Genomic DNA, 16,235 nt, shown 5'->3' on the forward strand with positions numbered 1-16,235 from the left:
AAAAAAAATTGTAACTCTGAAAAGGGAACTGTCTTCTACTAGGCAGTGATGTCACTAGTGGAGAGGCGGATAGCCTTGCCTGTGGTCCTAATATTCCTATTAATGATTTTGATACAGATGTAGAAAAAGTGACTGTCAAATGTGGGCTTATGAGATAAAAGTGGGAAGACAGACCTAATATTACAGAAGAAAGTCTTAATAAAATGATTTCAATAGGCTATCATGCTGAACTGAAACCAGTAAAGTGAATTTCAATAGAAATAAATGGTTTAGCACTTAAATTTTACTAAATAAAGGAAAGAGAAAAAAGATCGGGTATTTTAGCTTATTCCAGTCCACCCTGAGTTAGCAGCTGGAGAAGGCCACACTAGTCACAGTCAGCATTAATCAGAGTGGAGAGTCCAGATTCTGTATTTGGTACCACTCAGGTAACAACTGGCTGCTGTATTTTAAGAAGGGCAAACTGAAGTAATTAAGTAATAAAATAGTTATGATTGTCTCCAACATAAGCAAACTAATATACTAAGTCCTGAATATATGTTATCTCTGATTTTCAGAGAGTCCTGGAAAAACAGATACTATTGTTCACATTTTACAGAAAAGGGAAATTAACCAGAGAGATCATCAGGCACTCTCTTCCTCCCCTCCCAACTCCTTAACCAAGGTAGGAAGTTTAATTCAAGCTTATGGGCTATTTTTTATTAAGCTTGGGATGTCACCCGAAGGGCATAGGACTTGGAACAAATTCTTTCATCATACTGTAGGGCAGCAGTCCCCTGTCTTTTTGGCTGGCACCAGGGACCAGTTTCATGAAAGACAGTTTTCCCACAGACAAGGGAGGGGGGTTGGTTTTGACATGAAATTGCTCCACCTCAGATCATCAGGCATTAGTTCGATTCTCATAAGGAGCATGCAACCTAGATCCCTCGCATGCGCAGTTCACAATAGGGTTTGCGCTCCTATGAGAATCTAATGCTGCCACTGTTCTGAGAGGAGGCGGAGCTCAGGTGGTAATGTTCTCTCGGGCCCTCCTCATCTGCTATGCAGCCCAGTTCCTAAGAGACCATGACGCTGAGGACTGGGAATCCCTAGTGTAGGGGATCAGCATATGTCACCCCAAAATATGCCATTTTGGCATAAGGATTATTTTGAGCTGAAGACAATTGAGGAATAGCAGATGCCAAAAACAGCACTCTCTGCTTCCCCTGCCTGGTAAAAGTAGGCTTAGACTTATTTGCTTCAAGACAGCGCAAAGGAATCTATACAACAAACATTCCTAAAATAACCCGTATCTTCCGTTAGCTTCCTCTGTACATTTACCTTCCCATGGTGTGCCGTCCCTCAAAGCCTAAACCCCTTAGTGTTGTCATTTCTCTACAAATTTACTGTTCTTTGTTAAGATGCTGTAGAACCTTAAGTTCTAATGATCCCTTCCAATGATCGGTCACTACATTTTCCCCGCATGGATACACGCTGTATATATGAATACACTGTGCTTTCTTCTGGTTAGTCTATCTTTTGCCAGTTTAATTTCCGGAGCCCCAGCCAGAGAACCTAGAAGTACAGAGAAAAAAGTTTTCCTCCTCTACCTGTTTACTGGAAAGGGTGAAATGTACAACACCTGAATCAGCAAGTCATGAGAAGGCCTGGTCCCCACCCTCCCTCATCCCATGGAGAGGAGGTGTGGGGTGGGGCCTCCTCACCCTCTGTCCTTCCACGGAGAGGAATGGCGGTGGGTGAGGGGGGTAGGGCGGGGGAGGGGCAGGGACCTCCCCACCCTCCCTCGGTTCACAGAGGGGAATTGCGGGGCGCGGGCACTCTGCAGGACATGCAGTGTGGGAATCTCTGTTCTAGGGGAGCATGTACCGCCTTACTGCCTTCTCCCCACTTAAAGGCAAGCAAAGGGGAATGTTGACAGTAGAAGAATAGTAGATCTAATTTGGATTGAGATTCTCCAAACCTGGAAATGTTCTTAGTGTACTCTCACATGGTAATTCAGTCGACCTATGGTTTGTCTTATCTGTTTTGTGTTGTTATAAAGGAATATCTGAGGCTGGGTAATTTATAAAGAAGGTGTATTTGGCTCACGGTTCTCATGTCTGGAAAAGTTCAAGGCTGGGCCTCTGCATCCGGTAAGGGCAGAAGCTGCCTCCATTTCATGGGAGAAGGTGAAGGGGAGCCGGTGTGTGCAGATCACACGGCAAGACAGGAAGCAAGAGAGAGACAGAGGGGAGGTGCCAGGCTCCTTTTAGCCATCAGCTCTCATGGGAATTGATAGAACGAGAACTCACTCACCCCCACCCACCTCCTGGAGGGGATTAATCTATTCACGAGGGATGATCCATGACCCAAACACCTCCCGTTAGGCCTCACCTCCAACGCTGGATCAGACTCCAGCATTCGATTTGGAAGGGACAAACCCCCAAGCTGTGGCATGGTTCCGGGTTGGAAATCATTTTCCCTCCAATATTCGAAGGCAGTGCACTCAGCGTTGCTTTTGAGAAATCTGAAGCTATGCAGATTCCTGTCTCTGGGTGACTGTGTGCCTTGTTTTTTTTCCCTGTCTGGAAACTTGAAGGACGTATTCTTTGGCCTTGCTGTTCTGAAACATGAGGTACCTCTATGTGGATCACTTTCATGTATTTTGCAGGCCATGAGATGGACTTATGTATCTGGAAATTCAGGTCTCTAACTTTTGGAAAATTTTCTTTCCAACTCTCTGGCTGGAAGAGTATGAGCCTGGCTGCTAACCTTCTGGGAGCTGAGTCAGGGAGGAAATCTGGGGGTGGGGAGGGTTTGCAGTGCAGAAATCAAACCTCGCATTCAATAGGCAAACTTTTACTTACTCTGCCTGTGTTTTGAAGAGGTACCTGGTGCCATCAATTCCCGAGTCTTTAGGGGATTCTCCAGTGCCATGTGGGCTGCTTCTCCGACCTTCCTGCTGCTTTTCGGCCTCCAGAATGATCTCAACTCCAGTTCTCCGTTTTTCTGTCTCTTAAAATCTTAGTCAGGTTGTGGGAGGGATTAGAGGTAAATGCATGTGTTCAGTTCCATCCATCCATCCATCCGTTTATTTATTTATTTATTTGGCAGAATCTCACTCTGTTGCCCAGGCTGGAGTGCAGAGGCGCGATCTTGGCTCACTGCAACCTCTGCCTCTTGGCTTCAAGCAATTCTCCCTGCCTCAGCCTCCCGAGTAGCTGGGATTACAGGTGCATGCCACCATACCCAGATAATTTTTGTAGTTTTGGTAGAGATGGGGTTTTGCCATGTTGGCTAGGCTGTTCATGAACTCCTGAACTCAGGTGATCCACCCACCTTGGCCTCCCAAAGTGCTGGAATTACAAGGATAAGCCACTGCTCTCAGCCAATTCTTCATATTTAATGGCAAATCTTTCTTTTTGCATACACTAACTCATTAATCTTCCCAACTATCCTGTGGGGTAAGGACCATTATCCCAGTTTTATGGATGAAGAAACTGAGGCAGTGAAATGTCAAGTGACTTGCCCAGACAAACACAACTAGGAAGTGACAGACCCAGAATAGGAACCCAGGGAGTCTGACGCCAGGAGCCAAACTCTTAGTCATGATGCTATTCCCCCTATTCACAGTTTAGCAAATTATAGTACAGGGATAAGAAAGGTAGAAACTGACAAAACAGTGAGAATGGGAGGGAAGCAATGGGATGGGAGGTTTCATCAGTTTTCTTGGAAATGCACAGTGAGAGGCAGAGTGTTGACTGGTGGAGTGGGGAGCGGCACCCTAGAATACTGGAGTATGGGTGAGCCATAGAGGGGGTGATCAGCCTGGTGGAAGTTAGTGCAAGCTCCTGACTTGAAGACTAAAATATGTAAGGGTGGGAGCAGGAAGCAAGGCTGATAATGGAGAGTCCAGGCTATGCGCTCAGTTCTTGGGAGGTGAAAAAAATCATGCTCTTTTTTAATGTTCTAGTGTGCCAGTAAAATGGAAAGTATTTCACCTTCTTACTGTAGAGCGGTCATTGTCCAGCATTTGTGTGCTTCAGAATTACCAGGAGCATTGTTAAAATAGATTGCTGAGCTCCACCTGCAAGCAGTTTTAGGGGATTCAGGACATCTGGAGTGGAACCTGAGTATTTGGATTTCTTTTTTTTTTTTTTTTTGAGATGGAGTTTCATGCTGTCACCCAGGCAGGGGTGCAGTGGTGCGATTTCAGCTCACTGCAACCTTGGCCTCCTGGTTCAAGTGATTCTCCTACCTCAGCCTCCCTAGTAGCTGGGATTATAGGTACATGCCACCATGCCTGACTAGTTTTTGTATTTTTAGTAGAGATGGGGTTTCATTGTGTTGACCAGGCTGGTCTTGAACCCCTGACCTCATGATCCACTCGCCTCAGCCTCCCAAAGTGCTGGGATTACAAATGAGAGCCACCGCGGCTGGCCTGGATTTCTAAGTAATTCTCAAGTGGGATGATGAGATGATGGTTTTCAACCATGGGGTAATTTTAGCCCTAAGTAGACATTTGGTAATATCTGGAGACATTTTTGATAGTCACCACAAGAGGGGTGGGGCTGTTGGCATCCAGTTGGTTGAGGATGGGGATGCTATTAAACATCCTACTGTGCACAGATCAGCCCCATAACAAAGACTTAGGCCTAAGCATCAGCAGTGTCAAGGCTGAGAAGCCCCAGTCTGGAGTAAAGCCTACTTGTCAATAGGCCCTACCTTTACCTTTTCTATTACCTCATTAAAAAAAATACGGCCAGGCTGGGCATGGTAGCTCACACCTGTAATCCCAGCACTTTGGGAGGTCGAGCCAGTCAGTGGGTGCCCTGAGCCCAGAAGTTTGAGGTCAACATGGACAACATGGTGAGATCCTATCTTTACAAAAAGTACAAAAATTAGCCAGGTGTGGTGGGGTGTACCTGTAGTCCCAGCTACTTGGGGGGCTGACATGGGAAGATCACCTGATCACAGGTAGATTGAGGTTACTGTGAGCCATGAGCACACCACTGCATTCCAGCCTGGGCAATAGAGTGAGACCTTGTCTCAAGTAAGTAAATAAATAAATATTACAAATATGTTCATACAGTTGAGGAAGGAATATGATATGAATAAGAAATACCTATTGCTATGGTTTGTATATCGTCTGTCTCCACCAAAACTCACGTGGAAGTTTAACTGCCAGCTGGCAGTATTGGGAGGTGGGGCCCAATGGGAGGTGTTTGGGTCATGGGGACAGATCCTTAATTAATAGATAAATGGTGTCTCTCATTGGAGTGAGTTCTCCCAGGAATGATCTGGTTCCCACGAGTTCCTTGCATGTATTCACTTCCCCTTTGGCCTTCTCTGCCATGTTTTGATGTAGCCCGTGGCCCTCACCAGAAGCTGAGTAGATACTAGGGCCATTCCCCTTGAACTTCTCAGACTGCAGAATGATGTGCTAAATAAACCTCTTTATAAATTACTCAGTGTCAGGTTTTCTGTTATAGCAACACAAAACAGACTACGACACCTATATTTACTGATTTAAAAACTCTTGGAGGAGGCCGGGTGTGGTGGCTCACACCTATAATCCCAGCACTTTGGGAGGCCAAGCCAGGCAGATCATTTGAGGTCAAGAATTTGACATCAGCCTGACCAACATGGTGAAAGCCTGCCTCTACTAAAAATATAAAAAATTAGCCACATGTGGTCATGCATGCCTGTAATCTCGGCTACTCAGGAGGCTGAAGCAGGGGAATCGCTTGAACCTGGGAAGCAGAGGTTGCAGTGAGCCAAGATTGTGCCATTGCACTCCAACCTGGGTGACACAGGGATACTCCATCTCAAACAAAACAAAACGAAAACAAAAAAACTTTGGAGGAATCAGAAATAATACAGGTAACTAAAGAGAATTAAAACATGTACAAAAAGGCATACCATAATAAAAAATAACTTTAGTTATCTTCAGAGAAGTTTGAGAAGATATTTGTGTGCAAAATGTCAAAAAAACAAAAAAAACTCAAAAAAACAAAAACAGAGAATGGAATATCTCCTGGAAGTGAAAAATATAACTGCCAATTTTGAAATTCAATAGTAAGGGTGGATTGGATTTTCTGTTTTTCCCTCCAGATGTATTCTCTGTTCTTTTCTACCCTACTGTGTCCCTGGGAGACTGACTTGTACAAATTGCATTATCTGGGCTTTGTTGCTTCTGACTTCTGGTTGAGTTTGGCCAAAGAAAGGCCAGTTGATTAGAGGGCAGGAAAGCATGATCGATCTTTATTATCCTTGGATTCCACATATGTGAATTCGCCTATTCACTAATTTATTCATCACCCCAAAGTCAGTGCTCATGGGCTTCCTTTGTCCTTTACAGACAAGCACAGAGTGGCCAAAAATTTGAGTTGCTGGATACACACTTCCCAGCTGAGATGGAACCAGGCAATGCTCTTCCTTCTTGTTTAAGCTCTCACAATATAAACAAGTGTCCTTTTCTCAGTCTATTTAGTGCCATACTTTTATATTTTGTGGGTGTTTTGTTTTTGGTGATTTCAGTGTTTAAAATGCCCCAAGCGTAGTGCTGTCTATTGTTCCTAAGTGCTAGAAATCTGTGATGTGCCTTATGGAAAAAACACAGATTAGATAACCTTTGTTCAGATATCCATGATAAGGGCTGTTAGCCATGAGTTTAATGTTAATGAATCCACAACATATATTAAATAAGATGTCTTTAAACACAAACACACATAAAACAAGTTTATGAATTAAATATTGGCAAAAATGTGACCAGACACTTACAGGAGCCTAACCCCGTCATTCTCCTAGAAGCAGTATTTGCTGATTCAGTGTTTGTGGTGCCTTTATAGAACATAGCTACCATGAATAATGAGAATCTTCAGTACTCTGCTGAGTGTGGTTTTGGCAATGACTGGTTTTCTCTGCTGTGGCCACAATTCCTGCCAGATGGTCCCTCATTCATGGCTGCAGCTCATTTTCCAGTAACTTTGCTTTTTTTCCTGACCCTTTCAGGTTTAGGGGTGATAATGACTTTGCTCTGTTGCGGATCTATGGGAACTTCACCATTCTTTGTTGTTTCTTTAGCACTGACCATAACTCTACAATTTCCTTATGACATTTTCCTCACTTACCTTTTGCATTTGCCATCTGTTTCCTTCCAGGATCTTGATGACTCAGTTGGTATAAAATGTACTCAGCCTAGTCTCTCATAATGAAGAACAAAATGTAATGAGATTTTTTTAAGTATGAGGAAAGAAAAGTTATGTAACATGAGTCTAGGAGCTGAAATCCTGACTAACAAGAATTCCAGATAGAAGAGGCTGGAAAGTATCACTGATATAATACAAGAAAATTTCCCAGAACGGAAGGAGAACATGAATATTCAAAGTGAAAGATCTATACAAAATGAACTTTAAAAGGCCTCATTTAGATATTCAGGGAATTAAGTGCAAAGATAAGAAATCAAAAGACTTCAGGGAGGAGACAAAAAGATTACCTACAAATGAACAGGAATCATACTGATGTTTGACATGTCATCAACAGCCATTGATCTATAAGAAAATGGAATAATGCCATCAAATTTCTGAAGAGAATTGATTTCAATTCTATACCAATCTAAATCATCAAAGGTAAAAAAAAAAAAAAGAATAAAAATCTTTATATAATTAAAAACTCAAAATATTGACTTTACAGGCACAAAACACCTTTTCTTTGGGAGTTACTTGCAGATGTATTTCAGCAAAATGAAAAAGTGAAACAATAAATACTAACATGAGTTTTAGGAAATAGTACATTCAATCTAAAAGAAAAGTTCCCAGATAACAACTATGTAGAAGGCCTCCAGAGCAATGAGTCCATGTAAGGAGAGGAGCATGGAGACCACCAGAGGATGATCTAGAAAAAGCAAGAGGGGGGAATTTGATAGAAAATTGTATGATCAATGGCTTGGAAAAGTCTGAGAATAAGACCAAGCCACGAATGAAGGAAAAATTCCAGGAAACAACAACAACAAATTATACAAGAAAGGCACAAGTCAAAAAGAAAACCAAACTGTGGCACAATGATTTTGAATAATTGCAGTAAACTGTTAAAAGAGTCGAGCAGTCATTAAATGGCAGCAACCAGTGAAACTGCTAAGTTGCTTGATTCGCCATACTGTAGAGCTTCAGCCAGTAAGGAGAAAGGAGCCCAGGGGGATCTGGATTATTATTCATAGCACAACAGGCTCCGTGGACTCCATGTTTGCCTTGCTCCCCTTTGCCCCCAGGTCTCATGGGGACAATGTGGATCAGGCTTAGGTGGATGTTGCACATACAGCGGGTTTGTGCACAGCTGAGTAACATGCAGATGGGAGATCCTGATCTTCTATAGGTAGAGCCATCAAAGCTGCCTCTTCTTCCAAGGAGAGATGTTGGCTTCATTACCCGGGAATATCTCAGGGGAGAAAAAGGAGGGCTGTCCAGCTATATTACCCTAGAACGTGTCTGGGAGAGGTAGCTCTTAATTGAAGGGAGGAAATCACTGTTATAAACAAATCCGCCCTCTGTCCCAGAGGGGAGACACTACCTCTAGGTTCCATGGTTGTCTGTTATCCAAACATCCTTGAACAAAGCTATTGGTGTCCTTTGCTCAGAAGATGTTTCTGGTGCAGAAGGATCAGCATTATCTCCCAACATACACGAAGGGAGAATGCATTTGGACGTGTTGCTGGTGCAGTCTCTTTTGTGTAGCGTAGGGGAGAAGGAAGTGTGATCATAGTGTGTCTGGAATTGGTGGGTTCTTGGTCTCGCAGACTTCAACAATGAAGTCGCGGACCCTTGCGGTGAGTGTTACAGTTCTTAAAGATGGTAGTCTGGAGTTTGTTCCTTTAGACGTTCAGATGTGTCTGGAGCTTCTTCCTTCTGATGGCTACCTGGTCTCGCTGTCAGGAGTGAAGCCGCAGACCTTCCCGGTGAGTGTTACAGCTCTTAAAGGCAGCATGTCTTGTGGTGGTCATTCTTCCCAGTGGGTTCCTGGTCTTGCTGGCTTCAGGACTGAAGCTGCAGACCTTTGTGGTGAGTGTTACAGCTCATAAAGGTGGCATAAACCCAAAGAGTGAGCAGCAGCAAGATTTATTGTAAAAAGCAAAAGAACAAAGCTTCCACAGTGTGGAAGGGAACCCGAGCAGGTTGCCACTGGCTGGCTCGGGCAGCCTGCTTTTATTATCTGGCCCCACCCGCATCCTGCTGATTGGTCCATTTTACAGAGAGCTGATTGGTCTGTTTTGACAGAATGCTGATTGGTCCATTTACAATCCCTGAGCTAGACACAGAATGTTAGAAAAGTTCTCTAAGTCCCCACTAGGTTAGCTAGATACAGAGTACTGATTAGTGTATTTACAAACCTTGAGCTACACACAGAGTGCTGATTGGTGTATTTACAAACCCTGAGGTAGACACAGAGTGCTGATTGGTGCATTTACAATCCCTTAGCTAGACATAAAAGCTCTCCAAGTCCCCACTAGACTCAGGAGCACAGCTGGCTTCACCTAGCGGACTCCACTGCAGGTACTCAGCCCTGCCCCGCAGGGAGGCAGCTGAGGTCCCGCGAGAACTCGAGCGCAGCCTCAGCAGGCCGGCACTGCTGGGGGACCTGGCGCACCTTCTGCAGCTGCTGGCCCAGGTGCTAAGCCCCTCACTGCTCTGAGGGGGTGACCCTGGCCAGCGGCTCCAAGTGCGGGCTGCGCATGCCCGGCGCCCCCACGCCCCCACATGCCTGCCGGAACTGGCGCTGGCCTGTGAGCACCATGCGCAGTCCAGGTTCCTGCTTGACCCTCTCCCTCCACACCTCCCTGAAAGCAGAGGGAGTGGGCCCTGGCCTCGGCCAGCCCAGAGAGGGGCTCCCACAGTGCAGTGGCGGGCTGAAGGGCTCCTCAAGCACCGCCAGAGTGGATGACGAGGCCGAGGAGGTGCCGAGACTGAGGGCTGCTGGCATGTTGTCACCTCTCAGTAGCACACTACTTGATTTTATAGTGATAATATTTACATAGCTGTCATCACATAAGTGGCATTTATTGGTTTTCAATTTTAGAATCAATCTAGAGACAACTCATGAAAGTCTCAGAAGTATTTTTTATAAAGGCCGTAAGTGTTGGCCGGGTGCAGTGGCTCACTCCTGTAATCCCAGCACTTTGGGAGGCTGAGGCAGGCAGATCACCTGAAGTCAGGAGTTCAAGATCAGCCTGGCCAACAAGGTGAAACCCCATCTCTACTAAAAATACAAAAATTAGCCGGGTGTGGTGGTGGGTGCCTTAATCCCAGCTACTCAGGAGGCTGAGGCAGGAGAATTGCTTGAACCCAGGAGGCAGACGTTGCAGTGAGCTGAGATCACACCACTGTACTCCAGCCTGGGTGACAGAGACTCCATCTCAAAAACAACCAAACAAACAGAAAACAACAACCAAAAAAACCCCATAAGTGTTGATAATATAAAAGGAAAAGCAGAGCCACAGAGACTGGGAGGTTGGGGGATGGAGTGGAGAGGCTGACACCCCCAAAGGTGGGAGCACCATCACTTTGTTCCACCGGGTCTTTGATAGGAATGGAAGCTGACACTTGCTGAATGTGACCATGGATCAACATCGTGCTGAGTGCTCTCCTTGTGGCACCTTCTGACCCACAAACTTATTCACAACAAGCCTGTGAAGCAGGCACCAGTATTAACTCCACCTTGCAGGGGAGGAAACCGATGAACCCAGAGATTAAGTGTACTGCTGTAGGTCACACGGATGGAGATATAATGGGTTTACTGTGATATTTGACACTACACTTCAGAGGTGACTATGGGAAGAAATGAGATTAGAGGCAGCTGAATCTGGGAGAGTAGGACACCACGGGAAAGGTGAGTGGTGGAGCTGGAGAGCGCAGGAACAGGAGGCTGGGCACAGCGAGTGAGCTGCCTAAGGTGGCTGGGCAGAGGGCTTCGTGAAAAAGGAAGGCATTCCGAAAGGTGTGGGCTGTGGAGCGTTGTGAGAGGAAGGATAGATAAGACTTTCCCATTTCACCTGAAGCTACTTTTCTGATCCCCACCTTCCAGATGGATTGGAAGTGAATGATAGAGACAGAGATAGAGGTGTATATCTATAAATAAATACCCCCAGCTTCTAACACATACACACGCAAAGCATACAGACTGCGTTTCTAATTTTGGAAGAGTGGTGTCCACATTTTCCAGCCACGTATTCTTCAGATTTGTATTCTATTTCATCACCTGCCTTTCTGCTTTTATTCCTGTCTTTTACTCCTCAGTCGTCAGTTTATATTTACATTATTTGCTTATATTTACATGATTATGTTAACTATGTTTTCATTTCTGCCTTTGAAAAACACAGTCCTAGTTCTTTGTTTTTCTATTTTTAATGACGTCTAATGATGCAAAATATGTAGATTACATTGTAAATCATATATGAGAAAGGAGGAAAAAAATGAAACATTCCAATTTCATATAATTTTTTTTTATACATAAAAAGGGGAAAAGATTGGCCAGGTATGGTGGCTCACATTTGTAATCCCAGGACTTTTGGAGGCAGAGGTGAGCAGATTGCTTGAGCTCAGTGTGAGACCAGCTTGGGCAATATAGTGAGACCCCATCTCTATAATAAATACAAAAATTAGTGGGGTGTGGTGGCATGGGCCTGTGGTCTCAGCTACTTGAGAGGTTGAGGTGGGGGGATGGCTTGAGTCTGGGAGGTCAAGACTGCAGTGAGCTAAGATCATGCCACCGTACTCCAGCCTGGGCAACAGAGAGAGGCCTTGTATGGAAAAATATATATATTATAATAAAAAGGGGAAAAGAGGAAGATTTGCTCACTGTTTTAAGTAAATTCATAACAGTTTTCTTAACAGTTATGAGCATCTTTCAAAAGAAAAACAGTAAATCCCATAACTACAACATCTTTATCTTTTAAAACTCCCCCTGAAGCGGCCGGGCGTGGTGGCTCACGCCTGTAATCCCAGCACTTTGGGAAGCTGAGGCAGGTGGATCACAAGGTCAGGAGATCGAGACCATCCTGGCTAACATGGTAAAACCCCATCTCTACTAAAAATAGAAAAATTAGCCGGGCGCGGTGGCGGGCACCTGTAGTCCCAGCTACTCAGGAGGCTGGGGCAGGAGAGTGGCGTGAACCCGGGAGGTGGAGCTTGCAGTGAGCCGAGATCGCGCCACTGCACTCCAGCTTGGGCGACAGAGCAAGACTCTGTCTTAAAATAACGACAACAACACTCCCCCTGAAGCAAAACAGAATTATTTAACTATGTACGCATGTATTTGCCCTTGACTGCAGTGTTGCTGAGTGCTTGAACCCTGTAGAAGAGAGGAACGTGGCCCTGTGTCCCACTTTATCCTGTTTCCAGGATGAAACTGACCCTGAAGGACATTTCCTCTTGTTTTTTCTCTTTATCTACACTGAAGGCCCACCAGCAGAAAGATGGATGCACTCACATTGCAGTGAGACCCACTGCTGATTTGGACACCCGCAGCTCTTTGTGGAGCTTAGTGAGATGCCTGGGGAGGGAGGAGGGTGCAGTGTGTGGTCCACCTTCTCTTTCACTGCTTCCATCTTGGAACACTTTGAACTTCAGCCGTAGAAAGGGTTAATCCATTACTGGCTGTTTTCCAAAGCTCATGCGGAATGCTGTAGTGGATCAATAGGCCTGAAACACTCAAGTCTATGGTAAAAGAGAGGGAGCCAAAAGTGGCCTTAATGGAACAAGGCTGGATGTGGTTGAAAGGAAGCAAGTTCTGAGGAAGAGGCCTGATGGCTTCAGAAAGAGAAGCGTTCTCCCCTCTCCCCATTGGCATTGCTCTTGGGCTCTCAGTAGAGTGGCTTAAACCAACCAATAGATATTACTTCTATCCATATTATCATATATGATTCCAATGGCTTTATATATGATTGTAATCATATTGATATGATCATATATACATGATAATTCTATTTATATGAATCCCAAATTTATATCTCTAGCCCTGTGTTCTTGATTTGTATAACCAACCACCTGCTTGCCTGCAGGCATCTCAAACATAGTATGTCCACAGTGGAACTCTTGGTTTGCAGCTCCTCACCGTCTCCTGCAACTTGTGCTTTCTCTATCTCCAATCATTCAAGCCTAAAATCTTTGAGGGATCTTACATCTAGGGTATAATATAATTTATATTATATTAAGTGAAGTTAACACTTCACTTAATATTGCACTTTTAAGATGATACATATTTTTGGTTCTTATAAAATATGCTTTAAATGTCACCTTTGTGCATAAAGCTTTGTTTGCATTTCTGATTATGACTCTTCTGAGTATTGAGAAAAATCAGTCTATTCCTGATTTGCTGAGCTCAGAGCAAAAGTAAAAATGTGTCTAGATATTTAAAAGTTATAAATCAAGCAAATTGATAAGTTAGATAAAATATATTCTAGCCATCTACCTTGCCAAATATGCCTTCAAAATGACCTGAAATACAAGGTTTGAATTTAGAATTTTTAGGTTCCTTGGAGTTCTGCAATGGAACATGCTGGTGTGGGGAGAACGGGCCCCAGGAACTGACCTGTGGCCTGACCCCTCCTCTTCCCACCCACAGCTTTGTCTCTCACTGTGAGGGGGTTGTGCGCATGCGTGTTGGCACCTCAGCCTGCACACTCAAGCTCCTAGGGCTGACCACACTTTCCCTTCCCGTAAACCTTCACGCCTTGCTACCCTTTGGGTGATATGCTCAGGGCCTGGAAGCTGGCTTAGGGCTGCTTGGGTGGGGAATTCCAGAGTTCCAGGAAGCTGGAGTGTGATCTAGCGGGGTTGGTGAGGCGTTCCCTGATCTCCTCGGACTCCTTGCCTCATGGGGAGATGACAACCGGAATAGGGTGAGAAGGGAGGGGCTCCCCAAAGCGCAAGGCTCAGGGAAAGGCCCCACGTCTGCAGCTTGGAAGTCAGTATGGTAGCCGGGCGCGGTGGCTCATGTCTGTAATCCAGCACTTTGGGAGGCTGAGGCGGGCGGATCATGAGATCAGGAGATTAAAACCATCCTGGCTAACACGGTGAAATCCTGTCTCTACTGAAAGTACAAAACATAGCTGGGCATGGTGGTGGGTGCCTGTAGTCCCAGCTACTCGGGAGGCTGAGGCAGGAGAATGGCGTGAACCCAGGAGGCAGAGCTTGCAGTGAGCCGAGATCGCGCCACTCACTGCAGCCTGGGCGACAGAGCGAGACTCTGTCTCAAAAAAATAAAAATAATAAATAAATAAATAAATAAATAAATAATAAAATTTAAAAAAAGTCAGTATGGGCAGGAAGTCCTGGCTCTAGGCATATGATCAGTTTCCAAGTTGCTTTCCAGAAAGATTAGACCAGTTTACATGCCCAGGTATTGAAGGACTCCAGGTATGAAGAGAGTTTCCAGTGGTCTGCTAGCCGCCTGACCTTGGGCAAGTTAAGCATCCTCTTCAGGCCTCTCCGTTTCCTCATCTATAAAACAACTTCTTTCTAGCTCTAACCTTCTCTGGGTCTCTGAAACCAAGCCCTGTGCTTTAGCCATTCATGGCCTGAGTTTCCTACCTCCTTTAGTCTGTGGATGGTGGTCCCCCCAGTGCTCTTATCTAAACAGATATAGGTGCACACCATGGCTTATCAGAATAACCTTCTGCCAGACCAGGAGCCAGCACCCTGAACTACGCAGGTTTTCTTCTAGCTTCAGCAATCCATAAAAGTTTAAGAAAAACAGAGGCAGTTTGCGTGCAACAAGGGCAACTTTGCTTCCTCCTTGTAAGTTTTCTCTCCTTTAGCCATCTGTAATGAATATACAGCTATAAAACAAGGCAGTCACACCCTCTGTGGTTCCAGGAGCACTAAATCCTTAGTGCCTCTGTGGTTATCTAGAAGATTTTATTGCATTTCACTGCAAAGAGCTGCCCCAGGTTTATCCTTTGCTTCACCTCCCATTTTTATAACATAAAGGAGAGATTTATGTTCAAATCCGGGAACACTTTTAGCTGACTTGGAGCTACATATGTAGTGCTTTGTAAAGAATTTTAGTTTCCTGAAGATGGCACTGTCATTTTACTTCTGTTCATCACAGAGGGAAATTTACCCTCTGCCTAGTATGTGTGCACAGAGATTCATTAAAGTGAAAAATATCCGATAATAACTGTGCACCAACAGAAATGCATATCATGGAGATGTAAAATTTATTTTAAAAAATGTTAAAAGGGAACTCATGATCAAAAGTAAAAGTTAATGGCTTTGACTTTTAAGGTGTTGTTTTTTGACACCCTCTTCCTAAAGGACACAGAGATGGATTCTGTAGAGATAAACTAAAGTTAAAATTAATCAAGTGATCTGAAAAGAACATAAGGAAACCCATTTTGCTATGTTTTCAGTTCTCTTGTCTGCTACCTTAATATCATTTAGGCAAAGTCTGAATCAAATAAGTGATTTAATCAATGAGTATTTACAGCGTATTAATTCTCAAACATAGTGACTGAAATCTCAGTTCATCCTGAATGTCCTGATAATCTCTGCCCAGAAGAGTGGGTGACTCCGCCCAAAAGGACCACATCCTACCTCTCCAAAGACTCAAATGACAACCAGTCTGCCTTCAGACTCTGGTGGAATTGTGATACTTAGGCTGCAAATTCCAGGGCAGAACTGACCCCTGTTCCGGTGGAAAAACAGAGTGGCTGGTGGCTTTGAGCAGCTGGGTGCTTTGGAGCTGCCCTCAACTCTCTCATGCCAGGTGGGGTGGGAGCCTGCCAGAGCCCAGTCTCCGTCTTCCACCAAAAAAGACCTCATGCCTGTGAAAGAAAGTGCCCTTTCCCAGTAATTTTCAAACTTTTCTAGGTGACAGAACAACTTGCAAGTTTTGAGCTCCTTGGACAGGGGAGAAGAACATCATACCAATACATTAAAACTCAAGTAATTAGAGGAGTTTGTGCCTAAATGAGATAATATCTTGTCCTACATTACAAAATAGAGAATGCAGTGGTTATTTTCTGTGTCAATTTGACTGGGCTAAGGAATGCCCAGAAAGCCGCTAAAATACTGCTTCTGGGTGTGTCTGTGAGGGTGTTTGTGGAAGAGATCAGTATGTGAATCGGCAGGCTGAGTACAGAAGGTCAACTCTCACCAATGCAGGTGGGCACCATTCTGTCCACCCAGGGCCTAACTAGAACAAAAATCGGAGGGGGAGCGGACTTTCTCCCTGCTGAGCTGAGACATTCATTTTCTCCTTCC

Source organism: Mandrillus leucophaeus, unplaced genomic scaffold (genome assembly GCF_000951045.1).
Source record: "Mandrillus leucophaeus isolate KB7577 unplaced genomic scaffold, Mleu.le_1.0 Scaffold357, whole genome shotgun sequence".
In the NCBI taxonomy this organism is placed as follows: Eukaryota; Metazoa; Chordata; class Mammalia; order Primates; family Cercopithecidae; genus Mandrillus; species Mandrillus leucophaeus.